The sequence below is a fragment of the Medicago sativa genome, chromosome 2 (assembly GCF_051527215.1).
Source record: "Medicago sativa cultivar Bolivia chromosome 2, Bolivia_mono, whole genome shotgun sequence".
In the NCBI taxonomy this organism is placed as follows: domain Eukaryota; kingdom Viridiplantae; phylum Streptophyta; class Magnoliopsida; order Fabales; family Fabaceae; genus Medicago; species Medicago sativa.
The window spans coordinates 55145978-55164011 of record NC_140750.1 but is presented as its reverse complement, the minus strand read 5'-3'; the positions used below and the strand labels follow the sequence as shown (position 1 = coordinate 55164011).

Genomic DNA, 18034 nt, shown 5'->3' with positions numbered 1-18034 from the left:
TCATTATTATAAAAAAAAAATGTAGAATGAGTCATACGCTTTACTTTGTTGTATTAGAGCTAAAACATCATGTCAGATTTCTATTAGTAGTCATGAAACGCGCACACACGGAAACCGGACACAACACAAACACCAATATGCCAACACCGATAATAATTTAAAAAGGCAACAAATTGGTGTGTAATCGTATAAGTCGGTGTCGTGTCGGTGTTAGTCACTAACGCGTGACACTTGGACACACCTAATCTAAAGAATATAGTAGCTACTATGAGTTGAAAAAGTATTTTTGTGTATTGAAATTACTTAAATAAAGTAAATGGAAAACAAGAAGAAAAATCCAACCGAAGAAGGAAAGAGGCAGGCCGGCATAGTACTAATGTTAACCGTGTTTTTATTTATACTAATTTATTGGAAATTTGATTTTGATACGAATATTTTAGTTGACCAAGTCTAAAATTTTGCAAAAATTTGATACTAATTATTTTGATACTACTAACGTCAACGCCGAGTTAAAAAAAAAATCAGTCTTGGAAGAAACCGTGAAACTCGTTCGGGGAGACTAACATCGTAACCATCGCAATCTTCCTAGACAAGAAGGTTGCTGATGACACCCTGTGATAGCAATATTTTGGAGTCTTTTTAATGTCATTTTGCAGACATGTGAGTCGGCGTTGTTTTATCTTGGTTTTCGGGTATCAAACATTGATTAAGTTTGAACCTTTTTAACCTTTGATATCTCATTTTTTCTTGGGAAAGGGAAAAAATAAGAAAAACCCTTGAGAATCGAGGTCCGGGAGTTATTTTCGTTACGGGAAGGTGTTAGGCACGAGGTCCGGGAGTTATTTTCGTTACGGGAACCGTCTTTACTTTCTACGAGCGCGCTTTATTTTTAAATGCTATTTGAAAATGCTATTTACACCTAAAGGTTTGCTAAGTCAAGAATTGGAGGGAGAAGAAGGTGTTTGGATTTTTATTTTATTTGAATTGAAGGAATATTGGTTCCTTGCCTACGTACCCTTTTAAGGGATCAAATCCACCGTAGTTCTCTTCCAAAAATGTTTTTGTTTTTGTTGATTGATTTTAAGTTTGAAAATGGAATTTTGAAGAATAAGAGAGAGAGGCCTCAAGGGCATAAGATTTGGAAAAATGTGCGGTGGAATTAGTTATTTTGCAAAGAAAAGGTCTGAGTATGATTAAAATTCATTAAGATTTTTGTTTAAGAAAATAGAGGGAAAATCAATGGGATTTTGATCCCAAAGTTTATTTAGAAAATGATTTGAGTGATGTTGTTCATATTTTTTGGAAAAGAGAATTTTTCTAAGTATCGCGATTCCTAAGCATACATCTAAACATACATTCCCTAAGCATACATCTAAAGTAACCATGTGATATGTGTGCATGTGTCGGTGCTTGTGTCGGTGTACATCATTAGAGTCCATTGTCGTTTACATATGCCCTAGTTTACATTCTATGGTCTTGCAAGAAATTAAAAGCATAAGGTAAAGTACAAGAATTCCTAGGTTTTACATTCTAACTTTTGCATGAATTTCAAGTGTAAGAAAATAAAGACCAAGAATGGAGGATGAGATGCTTTATGGAATGCATGAAACATGAAGTAAAGTGGTTAGTAGCATAAGGCATAATAGAAGGGGAATTATAAGCAAAAGAACCACTAAAAACTTGACAAAAAGTGATAAGATCCTTAACCTAAAAGTAGCAAAGTATGCCTAAAGTTTATCATGACATCAAAACAAGTATATGACTTATAATTCTCACACCATGACAATTTTCTAAAGGGTTTATTATAATCAATAATATGAGGATTATAAGAACACATTCAAGTCAAGAATTATGATATGTTTAGACATATTTGGCACTTTATCTTCACAAACAAACATTAAGTTGCCTTGCAACACAAGAAATTGACAAATCACATTCACAAACAGTAGAAAAAAAAACTCAATATCAAAGGCAAGCATATCACAAGATTACACAACAAGCACAAGTGTCAACTTGGCAAAATATCATATCAAACATAGCAGAAAAATTCACAAGAAAGACAAACAAATTACAAGTAATATTATATATTTTTTTATCAATTTTTAACATGTAAAACAATCACCAAAAATATCAAGAAACACATTAAAAACACATAGGAAATTTTCTAGAATTTTATCAAGGCTTTTGAACACATAGGGGGGCCAAAAGCAAGAAACAGTATTGAAATAGCAACAAAAACACAAGAATACGAAGTCCAGAAAAACTGAAGCCCAGGCCCAAGATCCAACAGGGATCTGGATCATCCAAACGCATCAGGGGCGTTGGATTGATCCAGTTCCCCTTAACCCTAGATCTGACGGTGGGGAACATAACCTAGAGGTCTATATAAACCCCTCCCCAACGTTTTCTTCATTTTCTCCCTTTCTTTCTCTCTCTACATCCTAAAACGCTCTGTCCTCTCTCTAGGTTAGTGGCCTTGCTGGAAACTGGGAACAGAGGCGGAGGACGGCGGGGGAAGATGAAGATTCATCGGAATCTTCATCTTCTCCGACGATCTGATGCCGTTTTCAAAACTAATTACATAGAAATGTTCGTCTTCCTCTCCTGTTCCCATTTCTAACATTCAATCACTCAAAAACTCTTTAGATTTTGCTAGATCTAAAGGTGTGTGGATTCGATTCTTTGAGACAGTAACAGATTCAAAGGTATATGAACATGCATAGATCAAGTTGCAAGAGGAAGGAATGATACCGTATTAGTCCACGTTGACGAGTTCTTGATGATAATCAAACACTTTCTCTTCGTCTTTTGATTTTTTTGAAAGCTATTTGAACCCTAACCGTTTCAGTTCTTTCACAGATTCAGGATCCCTTCGCTGTTGATCTTCGATTCAATCCTTGATTTGAGACCCTAGGGTTTCGGACTTTGATTTGATTTCGTTGAATATTTTGATTCGGCTTTGGCGAAGTTGATTCGATCTTGATGAATTGGTTTTTGTTTGAGTTTGATTTGACTTTGTGCTGGTTTTCTTGATCGAATTTGATTCGGTTTTGACGAAGTTAGTTCAATCTTGATGAACTTGCTTCGAACCTCTGTTGAATTTGATTCAGTTTGGCTGAATGTTTCTCTTCGTATTCTCTGATTCTTCGATTCCTCTTCTTCTCACCACTTCTCTGTGATCGTGTGATTCGTCACTTCAGTGGCGAATTCATGCTGGAATTGCAGAAATTAGGGTTCGATGATGATGATTCCTTAGTGAATCTCTGAGAACTACTTCGAATTCATTGAATTTGTTGAATCTTGTTGCAATTGATTGTGAATATTTTGATTTCTGGAAATTAGGGTTCAACGAAGAAGATGAAGCTTCATCTTCGTTCTTGTGAAAACAGTTTTTTGATTCTGTTAGAGGAGAGAGAATGGGTGAAAATGTGTTTTTGGTGATGTGTCAATGAATGAATGGTGATCTCTGACTTTGACTTGAGTTGGCACTGTTTTATAGGTGCCAAGTGTGCCCTCTGCCCAATAGGATACTGCCACGTGTTCCTGGACTAAACTTGGACTGAAATAATCTTGAGGACTGATCTGCAATTGATTAAAACTTGAGGACCAAACTGCAATCATGGAAAAAGGACTAAAAAAACAAAAATTTGAGACTTAAAGGACTAGAATGCAATTATTAGAAATTTTAGGACTAAAATGAAAATTAAAAATAAAATTGAATTAAAATTGGTAAATGGAAAATAACGTAAAGTGAAACGATTAAAAAATACAAAATGGACTAAAACGAACCCACTACATAAATGAGGTACTTCAAAGTAACCTCTCTCTGCCAAAATTTCGTGTGAAATGACCAAAATGCCCCTAGGGACTAAAATGACTCGAAATGACGCAAATGTAATTTTAAAATGGATTTTTAACATGGAATTGAAACAAAGGCTTGTACAACAAATTAAAAAGGCTCAGAGACAATTTTTTTAGAGATCAAACAGAGTTTTGACACTGGAAATGACTAAAATGCCCTTGAGGACTAAACTGACTCAAAATGTCCCAGATGCAAAAAAAAATTTAAAAGGAATTTTGACATGAATTAAATCAAGGACTTATACAAACAACTTGAAATGACTCAAAGACAATTTTCAGGGATTAAAATGAAGTTGGACACATGAAATGACTAAAATACCCCTTAGTTATGAATTTTGCAAATAATATTGAAATGAAGTGCAGAGAAACATGCAATTGATCAGAGACAACTTCAAAATGACTTGACATGCAAGAAAAACATTTGGATGGTTTTAAATGTAAGAAGACATAGACAAACTCACAGTTTGAAAAGATTTTTGAGGCAAAATTGGAAGATAAAGCAGGGTAAAATATCAGTGTAAAATAATAGCAAACTAGCAATCTTTCAAGAGTAATAGACATATATCAAAGATGGAAAAGCATTTTGAGCAGGTATTTTTAGGTCCAAAATTAGGGTATAACAGGCGTTAACATGTTTTTAGTCAAGTTTTGTAGTAAGTTGAAGCATTAGCATTTCACTAAAGAATTGTGTTGAAGACCTATAAACTAGACCGAATTCACCCTCCAAAACATTTTGTGGTTGCACTATACTTTTGACAAGATATCTGCATCAAGTGATCTCTTGGGGTATAATGAATTATCTAATGGAAGCTGCACATCAGGCATGAGGAGAGCTTGCACATCGTACAAGGAAAGAAGGAAGTCAATGGAAAAGCTAGTGCCTCATGCACATTGTGCAGAGGGGTATGCACATAACACAAGGTCATTGCTGAATCAGTTGATATCAAATTTCTGTATATTTGGATAACCAAAAATGAGCAGGGTTTGATTTTTGGCACATAGAAGCCAAGTAACACGATTTATGAAGGATCCATACTAAAGATCAACCTTGGAAACAAGATTGAGGCCTTTAATTCTTCATCTATTAATGTATAATTCTTTAAAAATCATTAGTTATCTTTAATTTTATCATGAGTAGCTAGGTTTCTCCGACAAGGTGAAGCAGATGACATTCTATCTAGCTATTTGAACCATGTAATCTTAGAGTACTTCTTTCCACAATTGAACTTCTAGTTTTATTCAGTTATTACTTTTTCTTAATTCTTTTTTCTACGTTTTCGAATGTATAAATTAGTTAATGTGTTGAATGACTATTAACCTATGAAGCACGAACACTCCTCGGATTAGGTGTGTCCTAGTATCAAACACGCGTTGATTTCGGACAACGACACGACACCTATGATTACACTGAATTATTTCATTTTCTCAAATTATTATCGGTGTCGGCGTATCGATGTCCGTGTCGTGTCTATGTCTGTGTCCGTGCTTCATAGTTATTAACCCTAACTTTTGATATTTGATCTAGGATAAATGTGTGAATGATAATAGTTATAGAAATATTGTATGATAACATTTGCGACTTAGGCTTTGTTTGGGTGTTTGGAGGGGAGGGCTTTGGGGGGTTGGAAATATATAAAAAATGGACAAAAAATTCACATTTTTTGAAAGAACTGTTTTTTAGAGTGTCGCGTCATTTTTTGGAGATCAAGGCTATTTGATTAGCTTTTGACTCACTTTTTATTTCACGACTTTGAAAAAATTTATTTAAATTGGGGGGTCCGGGGGTTGGTTATATTTAGGGAAGGTATTAGCACCCTAAATATTTGTAGTACTCTACGAGAACCTTTTGGTTTTATTTAACATTTTGTGCTATAAACTAGCTTGCTTGCTTTTATTTTTAAAAAAATGAAACTTTGAAATGATTAAAAAAAAGGAAGACCTAATCATCTACATTTTATTGATTTGAGGGACGAGTGTCCTTTGCCTACGTACCCGTGAAGGATCAAAATCACGTAGTTCGGGGTAGAAATTGACGTTTGATTTGTTTTGTGTTTTTTATTAGTTTTAAAAAGGTTTTAAAATGAAAAGGCAAGTGGCAAATGAGAATTGGTTTGTATTTTTTATATTGAAAGAAAAATAGACTCAAAGTATGATTAAAGTTGATTTGATATTTGATTAAGAAAGAAAATAAAAAGGAGGATCACTTGATTGAAAATCAAGGTTTATTATGAAAATATTTTTGTGATTTTTGATTTTTTTGAATGTTTTTGTTGTTTTGGAGTAATAAATGAAAATTAAACTAACGGAGCAATAAAATTAAAAGCGCGTGGATTTTTGTAGTGACGTTGGGTCACCACAAAATCCCTAATCTAATTTTTTTTATTTTTTTTTATATATATAAAGCGATAAAGAAATAAAAGACACACACACACACACACACACTTTTCTTATTTATATTTACATTGGACCTAAATACATTCTAATTGCAGGAAAATAAATGACAATAATTAAAATGCTAAATAGAAATAAAATAAAATGATAAAAAGAAATAAAATGCAAGAAAATAAAAGAAAGGGACAAAAATTACCGAAGGGACAAAATTCCGAAGGGACAGAAAAAAGAGAGAGAAGAAAAGAATAGCTCGTCAACACAAGCTAAATGAGGGAGAAGAGAGAAAAGTTCTTTGACAACTCAAGAGAACTTTTGGTGTGTCCAATTGTGAAGGATGAGAGCTCTATTTATAGGTTCTAAGGTTGATGAAAAATGGAAAATTGGTTTAATGCACTTTGATGGGGATTTGAATGAGATTGATGGTTTTGGAATGTGATTTGAATGATTTTTCAAATGGGAGAGTTGACATGTAAAAATGGCATGATTGGTGGCACACTTGAGAAAGAAAAAAAATTGGACCTTGACACTATATTTTTTGACAATTTTTGGACTCATTAAACAAAAAGTTAATAAAAACCTAAAGAAGTAATTAAACGAAAAAAAATAAAAACAAAATGATAAAATGGAAAATAAAAAAAAATAAAAATCAAGACTGAATAAAAATGAAAGATAAAAATAAAAACTAAAAGTTTAAAAAAAAAATGACTAATAAATTAAAAGAGTGAGAAGAGGTATTGATGATGAAACGCGTTCCTGATGAAAAATGGGAAGAAAGTTTTGACTCTGCACTGATTATGGCATGGCTTGGAGGAAAAATATTTTGGACCCCTGGACACTTAATTTTGGACTCATTGGCACTTTGGTTTTTTTTACTTGGACAATAAAATAAAAGTGACTAAAATAAACTCATTGACACTTTGGTTTTTTTTACTTGGACAATAAAATAAAAGTGACTAAAATAAAATATGAAAAATGACTAATTAAAAGCTAAAATAAAAATTGGAAATAAAAACTAAAATTATAAAATTAAATAAAAGACGGAAATTAAAGAGTAAATAACAAATAATAAAAAAATAAAGAAAACTAAAATTATAAAAATATAAAGAGCGAAGAGGGCCCGACTCGGAACCAAACATGAGGTATTTTAAGATACCTTTCTGCTGAAATTTCCTTTGAAAAGTCAAAGACTATTCAGGGTCAGACAATGTATGAATGTAGGATGTTAGGTCAAAAATTGGGGTATGACATAGAGAATGATAAACTAATACTTATGATTAATATACTTTTAATTTTAAGAATATAATAACAACTTGGATTTGAAAAATTCATATAAACCCTCCATAACCCCCTAAAACCCTCCTCCAATACAATTTTTGAGTTCCCCCAAATGAGGGGGATTTTTTATTATGAGTAAAAAATTAACCTCCAAAGCCCTCTCCTCCCAATGTCTTCTATTTCCTCCACTTGCTCCTTCCTTTTTTCCAAAACCCTCCCCTCCCCTCCCCTCCAAACTTCCAAACAAAGCCTTAGGATTTAACATTCGGTAAAACCATTCTTACCTAAGACATTAGGAGGTTGTGCTACATTTGGGTAGAAAAAAACATCGAGGGTTTCTAGAATTACTTCTTGGAAAATAGGAAGAGATTTCGAGTTTAGGGTAGATACAATTAGATTGTTGGAAATTATCCAAGCACTCTAAAATCAAATAAGGAAACCATCTTGCCTCTTTGATGCAAGTCGTTGGGGAATACAACAAATTGTGCTCAGAGAATTACAATTGAATATTGTCATATTCTATTGTGTGATCAACCATAGAGCCGAACTTTAACTATACCCACAATTTCGAAATTCTAACTTTTAGTTTAGCAATTTGATACTTCAGATGTCATTATTTTAAATCAAATATAAACTATTCCTTTTTTACTAATAGAAGAAAGATCGACTTGTGTATAACTCAACAACAAATATACTTAAATCAGTATTAAACTAAAACTGATTTTCATCTCTATAATGTTCTTGGTAAAAATTCTCAATAATAAACCAGCATAGGCCGGGCAGGCCTTACGATTACATTTGTGTCAACATATTGTTTTTGTGCGGGACACCAACAACATTTTATCAAAAATCCAATTACAACACTCACTGATATCAATATTACAAAAGGACGAAATAGAGTATTAAATAGAGTTTTCTTTTTGGAAAGTGGACAAAATATAATGTCATAACTGTCAGATGAACAACTAAATGTTTTCGTCCCATAAACAAAAGGATAGCTATAAGCATCAGGACAAGCCCTCTTGAACACAAGAGAGTAAGAACTTAGCTCGCAAGTTTCTGGAGATGAATATTTTCCAACGCAACAAAAACGCTTCAATTTTAATGCAGAACAAGCACCGTGGCACGCCACCACTTTACTTTTGTTGTAGACCCTAAGATCCGTGGGACACTCGTTATTAAGATCTACAGGACAACTGGTGCTGCTACAATTCTTGCCAGAACCACCAACAGGAACAACCAAAATGGGGATGTTGAAACCGTCTACCACGCTGATGTTGTAAAAATCAAGTCCACCTTCACTGGATAAACTAAATTGTGCCAGCGTGGTAGGCAGTTCGGGTCCCTTGCCATTACAAGCTAACTTCCCTGGCCCACAGTTGCCGGTGACACATGAGAATTTTCCAGTGACAGAGTCAATGTTGCAATCAGTCCGGCCCCAAAAGTGGCCAGACCAGGTGTCAGGTGCTGTAACGGTGAAAGTCTTTCCCGACTTTAAAATTAAAACGGTGGTTTGGGAGAGTTGCGTTTGTGCTTGTAGTAAGTGAAGCTGGCCACACTGCATAGCTGCACTTGTTAATTAGTGTGAACACCGCCGAATTGGCCCCTGCAAAGCAATGTTATTAATTTCAACTTTCCAAGTATTAAAAGACGTTAAAATCACTCATTCATTTTATACTATTTTTTTTTTTTCCTTTCAAGATGGATAGGAAACAACAAGATTGAATTAGAATTGAGTAAAAAAAAAAAAAGATTTAATTATGTGTTTAGCAATGTAACGTATAAAATGACAAGTAAATCACATGATTTATAAAAAATAAAATTACCTTACTGTCGAAAAAAAAGAGATTACCTGGTAATAAAAGATGGGTTACTAACCAAAATGAAAAAACTGATGTTGGCGGCCTAAGCAGATGAGAGCTTACGTACATTTTGGAAAGATGAGATATTGGGAATGATTAAAATGAAAATGAAGATGGAAGTTTAAGTAAAAGCTTCACAATATTTTTCCTTACCTTATATAAAATATGAGTCTCTACCTCTTCGGTCCTGCTTTTGTGTAAAAAAAATTGTGGCTTCAACTGATTTTGAAAAGGTAAAGTACAATAGCAACGGCTTAAAGTGTAATAGTCATACAAATATACAGTATAAAATTTTTAATATATTAAAATTGATTAGTTGAAGTGGGTTTGATTGCTCAACTTCTTTGAGTAAAAGAATAAATAGTTGAAGGTTTTGAGCTCAAACCTACACAAAGAACTAAATATTAATCTAACAACTAATGGTTATGTTAACGTTAAAGAGAATGCATTGTTTAAAAAATACACAAAAAGAAACTTATCTTGAAAATACAAGTTAAACATACATTAAAGTCATAATTACATAATTTTTTAAAGAAAAAGTTATTACTGTTGATTGTTTAAACAATACCTTAAATTCCTAATGGGCATGTTAGCATTTCTCAAGAACTAATTACAAGTAACATTTTAGGAAAAATGTTCATTCATTACGATACTCCGGTTTTGTTGTTAAATACCCTTGGTCTTTTCAAAAGACATTTTCAAAAGACATTTTAGGAAAAGTATTGATGATATACGGTGGCAAAAGAAACTTCAAGAAACCGAAAGGTCACAATGTAGTTATACTATTCGATTTTGAAGGTGTTAAAAAGTGAAAACCCAAACAACACTTCACGAGCTAGTTGGGATAAAAAAATGTTGACATGTCCCAAGAGCACCCTTTAAAGTCCATATCCCCTTATGTTGCGATAATGTCAATTACTAGTTTCAATACAGTGTGAGTAATGTGCAGAGAAAGAATGTAGTAACAACGAAATATGTGTTCCTCTATGGAATTAATTATGTTTCTAAGTAGCATATCTAGTGTCTAGTCAAAATGTGAAATAGATTTATGGATTTTTTTGTACAAGATTTACAAGTCATCTCCCCATATATGTTGCAACCATAGTCACATAATTCGCGGTTCGTTCCGGTACGCGGTACGGGTACGGGTTCCCGGTACGCGACAGGAGAAGAATTTGGTACGTATAGGGGTATATAGCTTCGGTACGCTCTGGTTCGTAGTACTAATAATACCTAAATAAATATAGTGAGCTATAAAAAAAAAAGTATTTTTTTTTACTAAAACTTTTAATTACAAAAAATATATTTATAGATTTTCTAAAAAAAAGTAGTTTAGTTAAAAAAGAAAAGAGTTTACTTCTTAAATAAATCATTAGGTCATACACTTATATTATTATTTTCTGCAGAGTTAGCAATTCAAAATTCTTTGGGCCAAATGCAGCAAAGTTCAATATAAAAAAGAATGCTGCTCTTTACCCAACCAATTCTGCTCATTCCCAAAGTAAAAGTCTAAAATGCCCCTACGCAACTTAAGTTGCGCTAGTGTATTATGAGAAATACACTAGCGCATGTTAAGTTACGTTGCGCAACTTAAGTTGCGCTAGTGCATTTTGAGCTCAAGTTAAGTTGCGCTAGTGTATTCTGAGCTCAAGTTAAGTTGTGCTAATGTATTCTGAACAGAAATACACTAGCTCAACTTAAGTTGCGCTGCGCAACTTAAGTTGCGCTAGTGTATTCTGAACAGAAATACACTAGCTCAACTTAAGTTGCGCTAGTGTATTCTGAGCTCAAGTTAAGTTGCGCTGCGCAACTTAAGTTGCGTAGGGGCATTTTGGACTTTTACTTTGGGAATGAGCAGAACTGTTTGGGTAAAGAGCAACATTCTATAAAAAAAATGGTCCAACAAGAGAAAAGCCCAATTTTCACAATAACCCAAATTTTATCATCTTCCTCATCTGCTCCTCAAACAGCAGCCGCCACCACTGTTCCAGACCTAATTTCTTCTACCAAGTTTCTCACTCTCCACTCTTTGTTCCTGTTCTTCTCACTCAGTCCTCAACTCATGGTGATTCATTTTATATTTATTTTGTAGTCTAAACCTTTATTTCAACCAATCAGCGGTAACCATGCTTTGGTACTCTTGGTTCGCTGGTTTGTGAGTACCAATACGCCGAAGTACCCGAATTCGGTACCCACGTACCAATTCGCAATTCTCCCTTGATTACACGAATTACAGAAGATGAGCTAAAAAAGCTCAAAATTTTGCTTTATATTTAGAATATGATATATGTTTGATATAGTTTTGAATACATCTTTTGCTGATGAAAATGTCACTTTAGGAAATGAAGCTGTCGGAAACTCTTGTGAACACAATTAGGAAGGAAGCTTCTGACCATTGGAGCATGACGACTAGTTCCCTATGACAGACATGTTTTTCATATTTATTAACTTTGTAAATAGAGTTTATGTAGTTTTGACATTTTCACCATGTAATATTTGTTTGGACTTTGGATCAATAGGAACCTTATTTTTTAAGTGTACAGAGGAAAGCAAAACATAGGTTCTAATTGTTGTTGTGCATGTACCATACAATAAACTTTTCATTGTTCATAAATACAACCAATTTCTAAGTTATATGAAAAAGCAATATGAATAAAAGCTAAATGTTCAATTGCATTAGCAAAATAAAATCAGAAAACAATGCTAAAATCCCATGAAAAGAAACTAATACTAATTACAACTTACAGAACCATATAGATAGGGACTTGGGGGAACTGCAACTTCAACAATTCCTTCTAACATCAGTAAAACATTCTTCATTGTTGGCCTAAGAGAAGGATCTTCTTGAATGCACCAAATAGCAATCATGACAAACTTTTCCAACCACATCATGTCATTGCCAGCCTCATTATCATTTTCTAGAAGACCGTCAAGTCTTTTAGTCTTGTAGCAATCATAAGCCCAATCTGTCAAAATCCCTTTTTCTTCAGTAAAAATTTCTTTCTCTACATTTTTCCTACAACAAATGATTTCTAACAACAATACACCAAAACTATAAGTATCAACTTTAGCATTGATTGGTGCACTCCGAAACCAATCTGGTGCAACATATCCCTTAGTTCCTCTTATTCCAGTTTCAGTATGGCTTTGATTAATCAACAATAACTTAGCTAATCCAAAATCTGAAATTCTAGCATTGTATTGATCATCTAGAAGTATATTTTGTGGCTTTATATCACAGTGGATGATTTGAGTGCAACACCCCTCGTGCAAGTAAACAAGACCTCTTGCAATCCCCAGGATAATGTGGACTCGTTGGTTCCAATCTGGTTTTAATGGGGTGAAAAGAAAGCTTGCTAAAGTGCCATTACTCATTAACTCATATACCAAAATGCGATGTTGTCCTTCGTTGCAATATCCAAGAAGACGGACAAGATTCCTATGATGAGTTTGGCCTATCACACTCATTTCAGTCTTAAATTCCTTATCACTATCCTGGATCAGCTTGTCTAGTTTCTTAACTGCCACATTGATCATCATATCTATTGTTCCTTTGTAGACAATGCTACAAGATCCTCTTCCCAATTCTTCTCTAAAATTATGTGTTGCTTCCACAATTTCCTTAAAGCTAAAATTTCACAAGTTATTGTCAACAACACTTTTGTTGGTCCTACTACTTTTGATCTTCTTGAGGTTGTAGGGGAACCCAAAAAATTTTGCACCAAGAAACGTTAAAATGACAAACAATGAGATTCCCAAAAGAACTGAAATCACAATGATCAAAGTATCATGATCTTTCTTCCCATTTGACAAGGCAGATAAGGATGACAAAGGATCGTTGTTCATCAATTTCAAGATTGAAATTCCTTTAACTCCTTGATCATTTCTCCCATACGAGAGTGGGAGCTTCTTCTTCCAACAGGAACTTTGGTTGAAAGAAGCCAAAACACACAAGCAATCTTGCAAACATGATTCCTTGCATTCTTGTAGACTAGATGGGCTTATTATTTCATAATCAGATTTTGGCCAATCAGTATTTGGTAGCTCCTTCATTGTATATAGATCATCTTTTGAATCCCAATTCGCACCAGCTTGACAAATAACTTGGAAATTTGGTATGCAACCAACATACATGTTATTTGAATCAATCGGAGAATATCCAACTGGGCACGTACAGTTAGGCCTTTGATCATTTGTAAGGGTGCAAATGCTATTAAAACCACATACACCTTCGCCATCTGTGAATGTAGAATACAAGCATATGTTTTCTGGGATAGTCTTTGCAATGACCCAACTTTGTCCTCTCTTTGGATCTTTAGGGTAAAATGCAATGGTGAAAACTCCATCAAAATTAATAGTTGCTTTGTAGTAGAAATCATCCGTTGAGAATGCCCCATTTGGATTGCTGATAGAAAAGTTATCCCCTCCTTTTTTCTCAATGTATAAGAAACCTGATTCGTCAAATATCAAACGCTGACCAACGTTTGTTTGATTCTTAGAATCACTGGTACCATAACTGTAGTAAGGATAGTAACTGTAATTGCTTGGCAAATTTATAAGGTTGAGAACGAGATTCCCATCCTCCTGTAGATGAAGTTTAAACCTTCCTTGTGAGAAGTTGAACGCTCCTTGTCGTGAAGAAAGATTTCCATTCAACTCCATTACTTGATTCGGCACTAATGTGTCAGTAGGATGATTGAAACTATCCCATATTGTCACATTATTTTTGTCTCGCAATTGAAAGTTTCCATCATCATTCATTAGACCATTAGAAATTGTACCTGATGTGAAATCCGAACTCCATAACTCTAAACCTTGAGGGTTAGTCAGCACCAAACCACGAGAATCATTTAATATCAATCTTGATCCCTTAGGAGCAGGGTTGTCTCCATTTGCATACCAAATGATGGCATCATCTTGTATCTTGTCATACCATATAGCCAGCAAGAAAAGCTCATTTGGAAGTTCGTAAAATCCAAATGCGAAATCTCCTGAAGGAGAGAGCCAAAGAGTTGTGCCACTGCCAGCAATAAGTGACTCACCAACAATCACACCTTGATCCAATGATTCTAAGCTGCATAATAAAATAGTAATGAATAATCTTTGAAACGGAATTTGTAACTGTTTATGTCCAAATCAATGATTTTTTTTTTAATGACAAATATTAGTATGTTAATTTTTTTTTATCTTAGTATTCGTCCAAATCAATGAATTGATCTTATACTGACAAGTTGATTTGTATAGCACAACTTAATGCGATAGACCAGTTAACCGATAGCACACAAGCTAATAACAGTTTGCAAATATGCGAACCGATAACAAGAAACAGTTTGCAAATGGTAGAACTTTTTGATAAATATAAATATGACATGAAAAATATTTTGAACTAGTATTAGTATTGGTATCTAACCTGGCGTTATTTGAGGCAGGACAAAAAACAACGTGATAATCGGTGGCCGGACAAGTGAACGTGCTGGTCTGATCATCATACACATAGATATAAGCTTGAGGGCACGTCGTCTTGAATATGTTAGCATACACACTCGGCTCACAAGTATTTGGAGCTGAATGATTCCCAACGCAACAGAAAAACTGCAAATTAAAAGCAGCACAAGGACCCTGGCACGCCACTACCGTCCCATTTTTTGTTACTTTCAACTCCGTTGGACACACCGTGTTCAAATCCGTAGGACAACCCGTGCTGTTACACTTACCAGAACCACCTAACGGAACAATTTCCATCGGGACATTATAACCGTCTACCAAGCTAACGTCATAAAAATCTTGATTGTTAGCACCGTCCAAAGTGATTTCCGCCAGTGTCACAGGTGGTGATCCGCTGCGGCCATCACATGCTACTTTGCCGGATCCACAGTCACCTGTGACACATGAGAAGTTTTTGGAGACGGAGTCTGTTGTGCAAAGAGTCCGTCCCCAGAAACGGCCAGTCCATTTGGCAGGCGCTGTAATTGTTGAATTCTCACGGGGTTTTAACATGAATCCGGTGGTTGCTAATGTTGAATTGCCACTATTTCCACTAGTAGTATGTGAAGCTGGCCAAACCGTATAGTTGCAATTGTTAACTATAGTGAATTCCGCTGAAAATACCACTGCAAAATAGAAAAAAAAGATAACTTAGACATTGAACATTGAATAATTAGAAGAAATGAAGAGAAAGATTATGATATATATGTATTTAATTTGTGTATAAGTGTACCTGAAGTTATTGATAGATGAAGTGTGAAGAAGAACAAAAATGACATTGGCTCAACCATGTGGAAGCTAAAATCGAAATGGAGAAGAAGGTGGAGCAGAGAAAATAGTTATCCAAATTTTCTTTTGTGATATAAAAGGGTGCCAGTTTAGGAAGGGAACTGCAATGAATTTACGCGCTTCATTTAAGACTTATGCTTAATTGGCTGCAACAAGTGAAAGAACCGAGTTTGATTGTTGGTGGAATAACTTTTGAATAATTATACTTATTTTACCGCTGAACTTCATATTATCGGTGATCCTTTCTCTTAAAAACCAAATATTAACACAAAAAAATAAAGGGATAAATATGTTTTTAGTCCTTATAAAATTGAGATTTTTTAAGTTTAGTCCTTCCTTTTTTTTTTAACAAAGGAAGCTTGTCAAAGAAGCAAACCCCCTAGAAAGTATATTAGTACTTATTTAATTTTAATAGTTCTTTTAGTCCTTAATTTTTTTTTGCACTCAGTATTAATCCCTACTCAAATCAAATTTGTTTAATTTATGCGTAAACTCTTGAGTTTTTGAACAATTTTTTCGCAGACATGTTAAGAACATTCCTAAAAGTTTCTCTGCAAAAAATTGTCACAAAATTTGATTTCTACATCCAGATTTTGTTACTTTTATCTTTAATTTTCGTCGTTTTAAAAAATTCATATTTAATTCTTTTCATGTTAAAAAATTCTAAAAATTAGTAAACGAACCTTTCATAGTGTTCTAAACTTGTCTAAAAAAAAATTGTTCAAAAATTTAAGAGTTTAAGGATAGTTAAACAAACATTGTTTTAGCATGCACTAAAATTAGAAGTAATTTTTTTTTGTAGGGAATAAAAAACCTATTAAAATTAAGTAATTAGAAGTATCCAATTTTATATGGACCAAAAACATATTTAATGTTAACAAGTGCCCTTGGGGCACTTGTTGAGGAATTATAAAAGGAAATATTCAATTGAAAATTGTGTATTCTACTTTTTAAAAGTTGAAAAAATATTTTTTTTAATGCAAAATTTGACTTATTTTTCTACTTTTAGTTTGTTAACTAATATCCCAGGGACACCGGTTAATAGACCCTTAACCTAAAAATAAAATGCCACAGTAATTGTTATGTCTTGAAACAAAGTAGATTGTCTTTGGTCAGCAATTTGAGGCATTCACACGGTTACTATTGAAAGTCTAAATTTTAAGATTGGTATTTTTTTATTTAAAAAATAAAATAAAATGTACATTAAAATCTGGATTGCTTATATCGATTCAATAAATAACGTGCTCATTACGTGAATGTTTCAACCAGCGTGGAACAATGAATATTGAAGTGTATATCCTTTTTTTTTTTTATGACTATCAAATTATTACTAATATTTTTTTTAATTTTATCTACATCTCATTTTAAGGTCATTCTTCCGGATGTTATTTACCACCATCTCATTTTTCACTATCATCTCATTTTTAATTTCAATAGAGCTTATATTACTATATTGAATTTCTATGTCAATAAAAAACACATAATAAACACCGTTACTTTTTAATAAATGGATAAAAAAATGATTTAAAAATGGGGGATTAAAACTTCAATTGTTTTAAAATTGAGTGAGAAAAATTGACTTAAGTCTATATTTTAAAATAAAAATACTCAGCTTCTCTTTGCGTATTAGCTCAATGCTAATAATAGAAGTAATTTATTTTCCACATTTTTTTAAAAGAGAATGGTAAATAGTGCTCTTGTCGGGGATCTTGAGTTTTTTTCGGAGGTGTCAAATAATTGTGGAATAAATATTAAATTTCAAAATTTAATCAATATTGTAAAGTGGTATGTTGGTACAATTGCTTGATTGTAAGAGGGGTGGCGTTTCAAATCCCAAGAGGAGCTTCTTTTTTGAAAAGAATATGAAAAATTCGCTAAGAAAAATGAAAAGGAGCATGCATGAAAAATTCGCTAAGAAAAATGAAAAGGAGCATGCAGCAAAATTTAATCAATATTGTAAAGTGGTATGTTGGTACAATTGCTTGATTGTAAGAGGGGTGGCGTTTCAAATCCCAAGAGGAGCTTCTTTTTTGAAAAGAATATGAAAAATTCGCTAAGAAAAATGAAAAGGAGCATGCATGAAAAATTCGCTAAGAAAAATGAAAAGGAGCATGCAGCATGCAAAGGGAGGGATTGAACCCACGACCATTACAAGATTTGGGTTGGGAGATAATCAAACCGCTACAACAACACCATATTTGTTAAAATGACATGACTAATATTAAATTTATATTAAAACTGTGGGTGCAGTGGCTCCCATGGGTCTCCATGGAGATCCGCCACCGGCTCCTGGAGTATTGGTCAAGCAACCAAAGAGTAAGTTTTTATTAAAATTAATCAAAAGTAATAACTTATATTTCAAAATAAAAATT

The 18034-nt window shown here is 33.6% G+C and overlaps 1 long non-coding RNA gene and 1 pseudogene across 2 annotated transcripts; one reads left to right on the top strand and one right to left on the bottom strand.

Annotated features, from left to right (window-relative positions):
• Positions 1-8219: 8219 nt before the first annotated feature.
• LOC146949021 (G-type lectin S-receptor-like serine/threonine-protein kinase LECRK3) lies at positions 8220-15773 on the bottom strand (annotated as a pseudogene). Its single transcript, XR_015027121.1, has 6 exons — positions 15607-15773; positions 14800-15499; positions 12135-14463; positions 9543-9562; positions 9380-9432; positions 8220-9133 (listed from the first exon to the last, which is right to left on the bottom strand). The product of XR_015027121.1 is annotated as a G-type lectin S-receptor-like serine/threonine-protein kinase LECRK3 (transcript).
• On the top strand, positions 9979-11957 carry LOC146949022 (uncharacterized). The gene is made up of 2 exons (XR_015027129.1): positions 9979-10323; positions 11729-11957. It is a non-coding gene; the product is annotated as an uncharacterized LOC146949022 (long non-coding RNA).
• Positions 15774-18034: the final 2261 nt, after the last annotated feature.